At 36.6% G+C, this 15,179-nt stretch overlaps 1 pseudogene; it reads left to right on the forward strand.

Annotated features, from left to right (window-relative positions):
• Positions 1-210: 210 nt before the first annotated feature.
• Positions 211-15,179, forward strand: part of LOC114213771 (DDB1- and CUL4-associated factor 13 pseudogene) — a 142,177-nt pseudogene continuing 127,208 nt past the window's right edge.

A 15,179-nucleotide genomic window follows, 5' to 3' on the forward strand; every position in this document is an offset into this window, starting at 1 on the left:
CTCAGCAAAGACACTTGGTATGATTTCAATTGCTCCTACCTCCCAGTCATCAGCACACCTCAGTATTCTGGATGGGGTGAGAAAGAAATGGGTCTCTTCCCAGTGTTCATTCAATACAGCTGAGAAGCCAGGTGCTCACTCACATGCTCTTATTTTTCTACATGAGGGTGTTTCTCTTGGCATTGGGCTGTACCATCTAGGGAAGGGATTATGCAGGTAAAGTAAAACTGTTACTCCTAACCCCCTCGTTGCATTTAATCAGGGATTTTTTTTCCTCTAAAGTATGCTAGAAGTTCTCCACTGGACTGCTAGACTTTCACAAAGGCACTCTCAAACATGGATGATTGTCAAAATCAGTGCACTTGGGGGAAAATATGGTAGAAAAATCTTAATTCTCCATTTGATCCTTTACTTCTTGCTTGAATTGATCATAAAGATCAGCCAGAAGTGAAAGCACATGCTCTTCTTTGGTGTTTTCTGAGCATGCATACTGCCCTGTGCATGCACATGGATTTCTAGATTCCCCAGTGTATGCAGAAGCTTTTAAAATCCTTATGCCCCAAAATATTACATTCTCCAGCTTCTCCATCCAGGCCTTCAGCATGTCTATTGTTTTCTACAACTGTTATTTTATTTCCCAGGCAGAACAAGTTGTTCATTTGCCTTTCATTTGTGTTTTTGATGAAGATGCTCCACATAGGGACTTCTCTGCACTTAGTTCTGAGTTAGGTGAAATGAAGGTTAGATCCTTGCATCAGGCCTCCATGGAACCTAAAGACAGATCAAAACAGAAAAACACAATTCCTTGGGAACAAGGTCCATTCTGCTCCTTTTGGAATCAGGTACCCACACCAAGAACATGGGCTGCAGCTTTCAAGACTGCTAACATCCTGGACAGCAGGATAGAAAAAAGGTAAGTTAAAATGCCCAAAACTTCCCCCACCATGTTTCAGTGGCTTTTCTCCCAGTTAAACATTCACTTGTTTGCTTTAAACCTTTGACTATCTTCCAGAATTCCTTATAAGGTTGAATCTGACAGATTTGCCAGTTTTTCAGTGTTTCTGGTCAGGGACAGCCCCTGGAGTTCGTGCTGTTCAATTTTTGCTGACTTCACTCCTACTATGTTTTATACTCTATCATGTTAAGCATTTTATATTTAAATTTGCAAAGGTCAAGAAACAGACTCTTAACTATAGAGAACAAACTGATGGCTACCAGAGGGGAGGTAGATGGGGGGGAGGGTTAAATAGGTGATAGGGATTAAGAAGTACACTCATGATGAGCATTAGGTATTGTATGTAGGTGTTGAATCAGTACATTGTACACCTGAAACTAATGTTACACTTTATGTTAACTAACTTGAATTTAAATAAAAACGTAAAAAAATAAAGCAATACTCAGCACATGAAAAAAAAATTTGCAAAGGTCGTGAAATCTGGAAATGGTTAAAGTTAATATAAGAAGTCAACCTCTGGAGGTGGAAACCCTGGGGTACCTTACAAAAGCAAACACAAAACTATTCTAGAGTTTTATTCTGTGTACCCCCAACCCTAGCTTTACAGGATTGTTCAACATAAAGCCTCACCGAAGATTAGCACACATCTGAAAGTCAATAATAAATAGACACATGAAGGAAAGTCTACCATAAATAAGATTTAGAAGACTCAACTATAACAAGATTGGATTATCATGATCCTTATAAAATAGAAATATTGCTTGAAAGTGTTTTAAATTTGATTTATATGATGACATTAATTATACAGATCCAGATGATAAGATCTCAAGACTTCAGGGTTTATACATGTTAATCTTTAAATAAAGCTCAATAATATGAAATAGCAGTAGAAACAAAGTGTAGACAAACATCAAAGAGGTCTGAGACTTCCCAGGGCAGCTCCCAGGATCTTTCTCATCAGACAGGGGACAGTAGGACACATTTTTTTTTTTTTTCCTGTCCATCATTCATTGCTCAAATTCTTCATGGCTGCTCATCTACTGCAACAAAGAAGCCATCCAAAGACCAAATGTGGATATGCAATTTCTGGTTCCAGTTGTCTTTGTTTATTTGTTTGTTTATAAATTTATAAGTATTTTTGTTTGTTTTTTCATGGGCTTCAACCTGCTCCACTTGGACTTTCCTCCTTTTTTTTTTTTTTTAAGATTTATTAGAGAAAGAGAGAGCATGCCCATGCATGTGAGCACACACGCAAGCAGAAAGAGGAGCAGAGGGAGAGGGAGAGAAGCAGACTCTCCGCTGAGTGCAGAGCCTCACACAGCTCGATCTCATGACCCTGAGATCATGACCTGACCTGAAATCAAGAGCCAGAAGCTTAACCGACTGAGCCACTCAGGCACGCCTGGACTTTCCTCCTTCTTAAGATTTTCTATTATGTAGCACCCGATGCTAAGGAACCTCTTATGTTCCAGTCTATAAGCTCATTTTTTGAACCATATTTCTAGTTCATTGGCTTTTATCCAAAAATCTATAAAAATCCATATCATATCCTTATTTTTATGACCAGTTCCTTTGACACCACAAGGAACACAATTTTTAATTCTACCCATTGAACAGACTTATCTTTACCTTCTTTATTTGAAGTAATAACCAATTATGTGTCACAATGCCTTCCAGACGAAATGTTGTCCTTCCAGCTTGAAACTACTATCTGTAAACCATGATGCTTGTTAGGCATCCTTGAGAAATGATCATAGGGTGTGGGGCCCTTCAGCTATGGGGTTAGATAACTCCTCAGGGAGATCTAAGAAAGGGCCTAAAGTCATGGAAGCCACATTTTTATGTATTGCTGTGATCCATTTCCATTTGATGAGTATCTGTTGGATTTCTTTCCTAGAATGTTGATTTTAAATAATGCATGCCATGATGTGTATTTCAAATCTCAAAATAATTTTACATCTTTCTGTAATAGAAGCAGGTTTAACTAAAGCACAATAACAGGCAAACGATCGTCAGAGACTAGAGCTGGGAATTGCATTAGGAAAATTTCAAGTTCAAAATCTCAGTGGTTACCACTGGGAGGCAGTAACAAGCTTTTGGCCAAGACCTCAGCAAATATGGTTGGAGTTGCTGACACTCCGATCATTTGATCATCACTGAGGTTGTATGACTCCAGAAGTATCTATTAAGTCATGGCTTTTTGACACTGCATGGTAGGCTACTGCTGTTCAGACAGAGCCCCATTCAAATTCAGCTTTTCTTTTTTCTGGTAACTTTGTGAGTGGGAGCTAATTTTACAAAACAAAACAAACCAATTAATTTTTGTTTCAATTTTTGAGCTGGCAGGAACAGTAGCTTATTTTTGGTTGTTCGAAGAATGTTGCTGATATCTCTGGCCCAAATAATTCTTATGAACATTACCACGTATTCTTGAACCTACATTTTTAGCTGGCTATAGCTAGTCTCTTGTAGTGATATGATCAATCAGAAATTTTAATTGCTTTAACATGATCTTCAGATGGAGATCAGCATTCTATCATCAATACAATGTATAACTGCACATTTCAATTGAATCAAATTGAACTGGTTATGTCACTAAGCAGAATTTAAATATCTCTATGGAAGCTCAGTAAACTTGTATTGGATTCTGTCCAACATAAATAGACAACGATTTTTTTTAAAGATTTTATTTATTTATTTCACAGGGAGAAAGAGAGAGCACAGGCAGGGGAGCAGCAGGCAGAGGGAGAGGGAGAAGCAGACTCCCTGCCGAGCAGGGAGCCTGATGCAGGGCTTGATCCCAGGACCCTGGGATCATGACCTGAGCGGAAGGCAGTCGCTTAACCAACTGAGCCACCCAGATGCCCTGACAATGATTTTTTTTAATTGAAATATAATTGACACACAATGTTACATAAGTTTCAGGTGTACAACACAGTGATTCAGTAACTATATGTTATTCTCACCACAAATATAGCTACCACCTATCACCATGCAATGTTATTATAATACCATTGACTATATTCCCTATGCTGTGCCTTTTATCCTGTGACTTACTCATTCCCTAACTAGAAGCCTGTACCTCCCACTCTCCTTTGCCCCTTTTTGCCCATCCCCCCAACCTCCCTCCGCTATGGCAATCATATTTGTCTTCTATATTTATGAGTCTGTGTCTACTTTTGTTTATTCATTTGTTTTGCTCCACATATAAGTGAAATCATGGGCATTTGTTTTTCACTTATTTCACTCAGCATAACACCCTCTAGGTACACCCATGTTGTTGCAAATGGCAAGATCCCATGCTTTTTTTTAGGACTGAGTAATATTCCATCACATATATACCACAACTCCTTATCCATTCACCTATTGATGGATGCTTGTATTGCTTCCATACTTTGACCATTACAAGTAATGCTGCAATAAACCTAGGGGTGGATATATCTTTTCAAATTAGTGTTTTCAATTTCTTGGGGTAAATACCTAGTAGTGAAATTAGTCAACCACAGTGTATTTCTATTTTTAATTTTTTTTAAATAGCATCCATACTGTTTTTCCACAGTGGCTGCACCAATTTACATTCCAACCAACAGGTGCAACATGATTTTGACTTTTCTTCCATAATTGAAGTTAAAAAAGAAATTGTTAGATAAATCAATCACAGAATACCAATCCTTCTTAGCTTGTTGCAAATGTGAAGTGTTACACTATTAGGCATGGCCGATGCTGTTGGAGGAACCATTTTTTTCAGTCCTCCATAGTCTACAATTAACTTCCAAGATTCCTCAACTTTTCTTACAAGCCACACCGGATTATTAGAAAGGGTATTCTATGGGTCATAATATACTTGTGTCTAACATAACCTTAACCAAGTCAGGAATTTCTTAATAACCCCCAGGTATACTATACTGTTTTCCATTAATCACTTGAGTGGGTAAGGTCTTTCTAAGGATTTCCATTTAGCTTAACAATTAAAACAGTATATAGAGCAGATTTTTAGATCCCTTTCTCCAATTGTTTGAGGGAAGAGCTTCCCATCCCTCCCATTCGAGATATCACATACATTCTAATAATATATTCTGGCAAAGTTGGTATACAACCATGAGTAATCTTTGTTCATAAATTTCTACTTCAAGCCATATTTTCAATTTTAAGTCATTGACAATATACCACAACTCCATAATTTAATTATGTTGCCTTTTTGCTTTTTATTAGCAGATTTGACAGTAAACTATAAGCCACTGTAGAACAATTCCAATAACATTTCTTCATCATGCCCATGATATTTCACACACACTGATGCAAAAGGTCTTGGATTCCCTGCTACTGATGGCATCACACTTTCCACCCTGGGACCAACCTGATATATTCTTTAACTGGCATTGTTTTAATCAGTGTTGTTTATGAGGATCCTTTTTTTTTTTCCCTATCACCATAAGATTTTTAAAAATTCACTATAGCTAGGGTAAATTGAACAAATCTTTTTTGTAACTTTTGGAGTTGGTGGTGGAGATGGACCACATAATCTCTCCAGCAATCTATTAAAGTTTTAGTAGTTATTCCATCTATTACTTCCTTTTTCATGATATTTTTAACTAACTATCCCAACCTGTTTAATTGTCCTAAGGTTTTCTCATCCCTCTTAATCTCTTTTTAAAAAATATTTTATTTTTTTATTTGAGAGAGTGAACGAGAGAGCACAAGCACGGGGAGCGGGAGAGGGAGAGGGAGAAGCAGGCTCCCCACTGAGCATGGAACCCGATGCAGGGCTCAATCCCAAGCCCTGAGATCATGACCTGAGCTGAAAGCAGACACCTAACTGACTAAGCCACCCAGGTGCCCTTATCCCTTTTAATCTTAATGGTCTTTTTTCCCCCTAAATATTTCTAACATTTTTCCTATCACTTAACCCTTTAGGAGTTGAGCCAGTAGGTCTGTGACAGCTTCTCTCATATCCTTTACCTACCAACAGGAGGGTCACACAAGAATCCCAAGCATTTGAACCCTATTTATCACATAAATTATTTCTTGGGTGAAAAGCCTAAAATTAGAGCATATTTTGTCCTTATATAATCAATCTGAAGGTGCTTGTACTTCCAACATTTCAGCACCCTCAGGATTGTTCAGCTTTGTATGAGAGTGGAGTTGGACTATCCCCCCTCTCAAGCTATTTTCACATAACCCTGCCTTCCACTGGCCCAACAGATTAGGATATCCACATTTCTGCAAAACATAGACTGCCTGAGCTCTTTGAATATTCCAGGTTTGGGGCATCTCTTGACCCCCACTTTCCCCCTCACCTTGTCCAAAGCCTGTATAATCTTTTTAATGATTATCAGTTAGGCAGGGTAACATTCTGATCAAAAGAAGTACTTGTACTACTCCCTGATTTCATCATGTCCCTTCCTGTTACACACAGAATTAATGGTGGTAACTTGGCAGACCAGAAGCCTCGTGTTTTTTCTTAGTTACTCTCATTTTTGCCAAAGCAGCTAACCGCAGCCAAGGCACAGAATTCTTGACTGACTTCCCTCCTGTCTGAATTTCCTTTTTCATCCATTTAGGTATTTTCCTCAGCTCCAGATCTATCCATTTCCAAGTTGATGTGTTTATTCTGCTGTCAATGGTCACAATACAACTGAATTGAAGCCTAGCCTAGCGGAGCTAGCTTGGCATAAAAGGTCCTTCATAGCCCATTTCCTCATCTTCCTTTCTTCCAAACTAAGCCTTATCCATCATTTAATTATTATAGAGCCAAGGGCCGCTTCAAGCATCCTGCTCGGAGCACCAACTGCAGCAAATTACACAGGGTCAGATAACTGAAAGAACTCATTAAACCACAGGGTACACTGTTGGTGGAGGTCATCAAGAAGACATGACTGCCAGTTGACTTATGAGGTGCACCTTGGCAATAAGAGGCTCCTCACCACCTCCCCTATCCATGGAATATGGGTTCTGCTTGCCTTACTCACTCCCAGAGGCTGCCCCCAAAATTAATAGACTGGAGATGGTGATGTACTGAAACCATATGGACAGTATACAGTCCAGTGTGCTGAACCCAGTTGAGGACTCTATATAAACTTTTAAGATTTGGTGGGTGGGTGCAAAGATCTATTTCCCTTGTTGCTGCCCAAGACAAGCCCTGTATGTAAGTTGCCTTTGCTCACTGAACCTGCCACCTAGCAACCTGGAGTGGCCTACCTCTTTCTTCAGTCTCTCCCTCCCCATAGGGGCTAGTTTTAGATTTCACCCAGGAAGCTCCTGAGGAGGTTATGAACCAACATACACTCATATAAAGCTTTAATAAAGGTAAAAGTATAAAAGCATAGACAACCATGAGAGAGAATGGAGATTCCTAGGCACAACTTCCAGACCATTTTCTCAGATGCAGGACATGCTTCATCTCTGGATCATGACCACCAAGATAAGTGTGGGAAGTCATGATTCAGCACAGCCAAGGTATAAGTTCCCTGGATGGGTCTTTTGTATTCCATTGGTCAGGGAGCTAAAGTAGACAGGTTTTAAACAGGTGAAATAGATACAAACCATTAATCTATACATTTTTGATTAAAAAAAGTAGACATGCTGGTACAGAGTACTTCTATGGACGTTTTGGACTTTAAGTAACACATTATAAGTTACTAGCTAGTATATTTAATCCCTACTTGGGCCAGTGTCAGTGTCATGGTGAACCTGGACATAAGAATAGAGATACCACAAACTAGCTTTTAACTTTTTCAACAACTTTCAGAAGTTATGTGTCAAAAGGTTTCTATTGTTAATACATTAGAAAAATGGAAAAGCATAAACTTTTAGGATTTTGAATCATGTAATGTTTAGGAATTCATATTAAACTGCTATTATATACCACTTAAAAATACACATATATTTAGAAATTCATATTAAACTGCTATTATATACCACTTAAAAAAATACACATATAGCCTATTGGTTGTTTTAAAACAAATGATTTGTCTGGCTAGATCCTAGTAGAAACCCTTTTGGCAATTGCCAGGTAAGGCAAAATATTTCCTTATGTGCTAAGCCATTTAAGTGATAGGGAAAATATTCATAATTAAACACAAATATCAAATGCTTTGAGATGAAAAGTATATGCCTTAAGCATTTTAAAAACAGAAATATTAAAACTGGGGCACTTGGGTGGCTCAGTTGGTTGAGCATCTGCCTTCAGCTCAGGTCATGGTCCTGGGGTCCTGGGATGGAGCCCTGCATCAGGCTCCCTGCTTGGCAGGGAGTCTATTTCTCCTTCTGCCCCTCCCCCCTACTCATGTTTTCTCTCTCTCTCTCCCTTTTTCTCTCGAATAAATAAATAAAATCTTTTTTAAAAAAGAAATGTTAAAACTGAAAATAAACAAGCAAAAGAAATGAGCTATTAAGCCATAAAAATATGGAGGAAACTTAAATGCAAATTACGAAGTAAAATAAGCCAATGTGAAAGTGTTATCTATTATATGATTCCAACTGTATGACATTCTGGAAGAGGCAAAATTATAGAGACAGTAAAAAGATCAGTGGTTGCCAGGATTAGTGGGGAGGAAGAAATGAACAGACAGAGCACTGAAGATTTTTAGGGCAGTGAAACAATCCTATACTATATTGTATATACATTATATAAAATATGTAATTATATTGTAATAATTTGTAATTGTAATATATGCAATTATATATGTAATGTATGTATATTATACATACTATATATATATTGGTAGATACATGTCATTATACATTTGTTAAAACCCGCAGAATGTACAACACCAAGAATGAATCTTAATATAAACTTTGGACTTTGGGGATAATGACATTTCAATGTAGGTTCATCAATTATAACCAATGTACCTCTTTGGTGGAGGATGTTGAGAATGGGGGAGGTTGTGGAAGGGAAGACAGATGGTATATAGAGACTTTCCATAATTTTCACTCATTTTTCTGTGAACCTAAAACTGCTTTAAAAAATGGTCTATTTGAAAGAAAAAAAAAAGGATGGATGGAAAAAGATACACTAGGCACATTATAACCACAAGTAGTCTGTTATTAACACCAAGACATGGATACTAGGATCTTTACTCAGGATAAAGATATTTACTACAGTTAATAAAAGGCAAGTTTACCAGTTGACTGCTACATCAACTATGGACTTTAGCTTACCTTTTCAGCTTCTGAAGACTGCTTATATTCCTTGGGTCATGATCCTTTCTCCATCTTCCAAGCCAGCACTGTTGCATCTGTCTGACCCTCCTTCCCCTCTCTCTGTAACTACTGAAAAAAGAAGTTGGGAAAAGTTAGGAAAAGTTATCTGCTCTTAAATCTCCTATCATTAGATTGGATCCACCTGGATAATCCAGGATGTTCTTCCTGTCACAGTCTTTACCCTTGATCACATCTGCAAAGTCCCTTTTGCCATGTAAGGTAATACATTCACAGGGTCTATGGATTAGGATGTGAGCATATTTGGGATCATTATTTTGTCTACTATAGCTTCCAAGTTCAAGTTGTTGGCTAAAACAATTTCCTTCTGACTGTACAGCTAAAGATCCTGATTTTTGCTGGTTATTCGCTAAAGGCAGTCCTAAGGTCCTGGAGGCCATCTGCTGTTTCTTGTCATATGGGCTTCTCCAACATAACTGCTGATTTCATCATACCTGTGGGTAGAATGTCGACTCCAGTCTGCTGTGATATAGTCATATAACATAACTTACTCATAGAAGAGCTATCTCACTACCTTTGCCATGTCTTATTGGTTAGAAGCAAATCACAGGGGCTGTTCAGTCAAGGGAAGTGGTTTACACAAATGTGTGGACACCAGAAAGAGGAAAATCTCTGGAGCCCACCTTAAGGCCTATCTCCTGACTAGTAATTGCACTTCTTAGTATACTCTGAGATAATCTCACAGGAGACACATAAGCACTTATATGAAATATTAATTGCAGTATTATTTGCAATAGTGAAAAAGCTGAAATAACCCAAATGCCCATTAGCAAAAGAACAGAATAAGTTGTGGTATATCCAAACAATGAAATACTAAACTAATTAAAATGAATGAATTAGGGCCTCATGTATCAACATAAATAAATCCCAAAAATGTCCTTTTTAACTCAACAAAATATAACTTATACAAATATTGTACCATATACTTAAACTTAAAAGCAAGAAAAAGGATATAATGTAATATTTTTATTAATACAAATCTGTGTTTAAAATTTCTAGAAAATAGGGGCACCTGGATGGCTCAGTTGGTTAAGCATCCAACTCTTGGTTTTGGCTCAGGTCATGATCTCAGGGTCATGGGATTGAGCCCCATGATGGGTTCTGCACTCAGTGTGGAGTCTGCTTGAGATTCTTTCCCTCTCTCTCTCTCTCTCTCCCTTCCCATTTGCCCCTCCCCCCCGCTCATGCTCACTCACTCGCTCTCTCTCTCAAATAAATAAATAAAATATTAAAAATTTCTAGAAAATATGCATGGGAATGATAAATGCCAAATTCAGAATAGTGGCTACTTCGAAAGGATAAATGAATTATGGTATTATGGAGAGATATGCACCTGACCTCAACTATGTCTTGTATGATTTAGTTATTTAAAAAAAATTCAAAAAATAATGAAGCCAACTGGTAAAATTTGACAAAAATGACTGGGGAGTACAAGTATGTTTAATATTCTCTATTTTTTGTGTGGATACCTAAAATATTTCCTGAAAAAAGTGTAATATAGATTCACTGGAACATCTATAGTTAGTATATAAAGCAAGGTTTTAAATCCCAAATCCCCCAGTTACTGGCTATGACCTTTGGGCAAGTTAGTTTACCAATATGTGCCTTAGTTTAGTTTGAATGAGACATTAAGAGCACCTGCCTCATTGAATTACGATGAGGACAAAAAACGAGTTAAAATAAGCACTTAAAAACTATGGTTGGTAATGGTGGTGGTTTATATTATGTGTCAACTTGGCTAGGCTATAATGCCTAGTTGTTTGGTCAAATACTAGTCTAGATGTTGTTGTGAAGGTATTTGCAGATGTGATTAATGTTTACAATTACTAGACTTTAAGTAAAACAGATTGCCCTCCATAATGTAAGTGGGCCACATCCAAACAGTTAAAGGCCTTAAAAACAAGGGCAGGTTTTCCAAAGAAAAGGAATTCTATCTTAAGGCTGCAGCATAAAAATCCTGCCTGAGTTCTCAGTCTTCTGTCCTACCCTGCAGATTTTGAATTCTAGACTGCACCATTAATTCTTACGTAAGTTTCCAGCCTGCTGGCCTGCCCTAAGGATTTCAGACTCACTAACCTCCACAATCACATGAACCAATTCCTTAAAATGCATCACTCTATATATCCCATTGGTTCTGTTTCTTGTAGAATCTTGACTAGTAAAGCAGCTTAGTATCCAGATGTTCTCAGTTCTCCTTTTGGTCCGTATTAGCACAGCATAATGGGCAATATGAACTATATCATTGTTTGGGGGATAATTTAATTTGCATATTTTCTTTTTTGCATTTATTGGATGTGGCTCTTACTGTGTTACATTTACAAAATTTTATGTAGTTACAAAAATTTTCCCTAGAAAACATATAGCATATGTTTTCCTACATACTGAGAGGTTAGAATTTTACTTTGCACTATGGCAGTTAAGATAAAGTAAGAATTAATGGAATATTTAAAATGTGATATTAGTAAAATTAGTATGTCTGACATGTGAAATGCATTCTTTTTTTAATAAAAATGAAATTTAATCTTAGAGATGAAGGAATACTATAGACATAGAACAATGGGACAAGAAACTCTTTATAAAGCATATTAAAATATTCATATATCAATTCTAAATTCAAATAATATGCACACTTCATTTTACCTGTTCAGTGTCTAATGATAATTCTGATCTTGCAAAATACTTTGCAGAGCTGTTCTTCCTCATTCAGTGATGTTGAATCAATCAACCAGCTCGTATCATTTCAAAAGTTTGGATGTATTTCAGTCATCTCTTTGATCATCCTTCGAAGGATATCAACACACACACAATCTTATCTCCTCTAGTAAAAGATAGGGTATATTTTTTTTATTTGTTTTCTTGTTTTTTTTTGTAGAAATATAATTTTATACCTTATTTACTAGCCAGAAAATCTCAAAGGCTTTCAGTAGATAAAGATAAGTTTAACATCCAAACTTGTGAAATGCATTCTTGACAAAACCCCTGCAAGATATAAAGATATACTTTGTGACCACTAGAGGGCATACAACATCTGCCACATTTTTCATTAAAACTAATTTTGACTGTAGTTACATTTTGGCTAAAAAGTAAGAAAATGGAGCCCCATTTATATTTAAATCACTATCATTGAAATACAAATATTAACCTAATTAAAATGAGTGCATTCACTGAAAAGTCATTTTTTAACCAATTTTCAATATTTAGGAATTTCTTCCCCAAGACCAGATTTTTAAATATAGCAATGCATTTGATTATGAATCAATAAGTAAAATAAGTAAAACTATATTTTAAGTTTTGTAAAGGTAGGAATCATACTTTATTTATCTTTGAATCCTAATACATTTACTGATGGTCATGTTTTAGAAGCATATGTTTTTTCATTATGAAATTCAAAGATTTATATTAAAAACAACATGAGGTACCTTACAAAGGTATATAATGCAATTCCACAGATGTAACTTTATTAGACATATAATGAGGTGATAGTGTCAGTCAAATCATATTCTCTAAGCATTCAGGGCCAGGTGACAGCCTTGTGGTATATCAGAGGTAAAGCCCATCTGCTTAAAACTATTATATCCATCTGCCTGTTGGTTGTTGGGAAATTCTCTTAGGATCTTCTCTTGATTAAATCTCAAATCCATTTCTGCTTTTAGGCATTGGGTACTTTGCCCCCAGAGTCTTTCTTCCCCAAACCCCTAGGTATTCATCTTATTTTTCTTTTCACAGACTGTTGCTGACTCCATTTCTTACAAATGTTACCTACCATGGAGTAGATGCTAGTTCTTGACCTATGTTTCCCCCAAACCATTTTTTTTTTCTCTTTAAAGTTTTGCATTTAATCTCAGAGAACCCTACTGGATTGACCTTTTCTGCTTCAGACATTGACACACACAGACTGGATCCATTGCTATGTCTGATGTGATTTCATGCCTGATAGATTATAAATACAGAGTCACAATGATTATTTCTTCTTTCTTTTCATCAGGTCAAAGAGTTATGAAAACCTGTAAGTATTTCCTTTGAAAATTATTCATATTCATTCCTTTTCCTGTTTTTACCACTACCTCTTGAGTTAATCTCTCACAGCCCTGCATTTGAATTACTGCAAGAGTTTCTTAATTGGCATCTCTTACTCTATTTCCATTTTTTAATCTCTTTCTATAAAGACACTAGAACAATCTTTTTAAAATGATTTCATGATGGTTCTCCCAAGCAAATACACCTCTAGTCATTTTTTACTACCACGTCAATGTGAAAGTCGTCTGCCTGATATGTAAGCTCTCTCAGAATATGATCCTATCCATCATATCAGAACTTAACTTCCCTTGACTCCCACGTGCATCCTTACCTAATAAATCAAGTCTTTTTGTCACAACAAAAAGATGACTTTCATAACACAGAAACTTTAGACTTTTCAATTTTCATATATTTTAATGTTTAGCTTCTCTTGAGCTTATTACCTCTTATTAGGTTTGTATTTTCAATGTTTTCTATAAAGCCAGACCCTATAAAAAGCACAAGCATTACTGGCTGAATGTATGAATCTATAAAATGGCATCCAGGATATATCCCTTCTATTTTTTTCACTGCTTCACCATATTTGGGTGTGGTAGAGTAGATAGCATATATGAGTTAGACAGAAGCCATAGGTCTAAATTCTTGATCTTCCATTTAATAGCTCTGGAATATTGGGAACATCTCCAACCTTTTCTGAAATTGAGAAAAAAAATTAGTATTTTTCCATTGCAAAGATAATGTAGATAGTACAGAGAATTTGGGGGAGAAATTAAGAAAAATTTTACCCCTAAGTCTGTATTTTTCATTCCTATTGCTGCTATAAAAATCACCATAAACTTAGTGGATTAAAACAACACAAATTTATCATCTTTTGGTTCGGTAGGTCATAGTCTGAAATGGATCTCATGGAACTGAAATCAAAGTGTTAGCAAGACCACATTACCTTCTGGTAGCTCTAAGGAAGAATGACTGTGGGCTTTTTGTTTGCTTGCTTGTTTGTTGGTTTGTTGCCTTTTCCAGCTTTTAAAGACTGCATTTCTTGGATAGTCAGTTACCCCTTTCCATCTACAAAGCCAACAGTGGTCAGCTGAATATTTTTCTCATTGTATCACTCTGACATTGACTCTACTCTTCTGCCTTCTTCTTCATCATTTAAAGTTCTGTTGGAATTGCATTATTGATTATAGATAATCCAGAACAATCTCTTCATCTTAAGGTTCACTAACTAGAAACCATATTATATCTGCCACTTTAATTCCCCCTTGCTACTTAACTTATTCACAGGTTCTGGGGATTAAGATATGCACATCTTTCAGATGAGAACATTATTCTGCTCATCACAGCCTACCCTCTGGCCCTGACTCAGATTCAAAATATATTAGTTCCATTTTAACATCCTTCAAAGTCTGGATCAATTACAGCACCAACTCAAAGTTCAATATGTTATCTAAATATCATCAGTTCAAAAGCCCCAAATCTCATTGTCTAAATCAGGTATGGCTGAGGCTCTGGATATAATTCATCCTTAGTCATAATTCATCTCCAGCTATTCACCAGTGAAACTCAAGAAACAAGTTATTTGCATACAAAATAAAATGTTGGGCAGGTATGGGATAGTATTTTACAGACACTCTCATTTAAAAGGGGAGACAAGGTTTTTTCAAAAGTGTCATTGGTCCCAATTTGATATCAATTTTTATAACATCTGAGAGAGCTCCATTCAGTTTCCAGTCATAGAAATAATCATCTGTGCCCTGTGATTCCACTTTCTGGGCTCCTGATTCTGCTCTAGGAGTAGTCCTTTCTTGCTCTTCAAAGATGGAACATGTTTTCCGTTAATTCATTTTATCAACCTATTGGCAATGTCTCTTTTAGACCAAGATGACAGTGCTTTTTGCTGGTATAACATTGTTAAGAATGTTAAGAACATTGTTAAGAATTGTGGATCTCCATTGCATGTTATAAGAATTCACTCCAGATAAGA

The sequence above is a fragment of the Eumetopias jubatus genome, unplaced genomic scaffold (assembly GCF_037043125.1).
Source record: "Eumetopias jubatus isolate StellerSeaLion01/CBP00866 unplaced genomic scaffold, mEumJub1_p1.0 scaffold_4, whole genome shotgun sequence".
NCBI classification, from domain to species: Eukaryota; Metazoa; Chordata; class Mammalia; order Carnivora; family Otariidae; genus Eumetopias; species Eumetopias jubatus.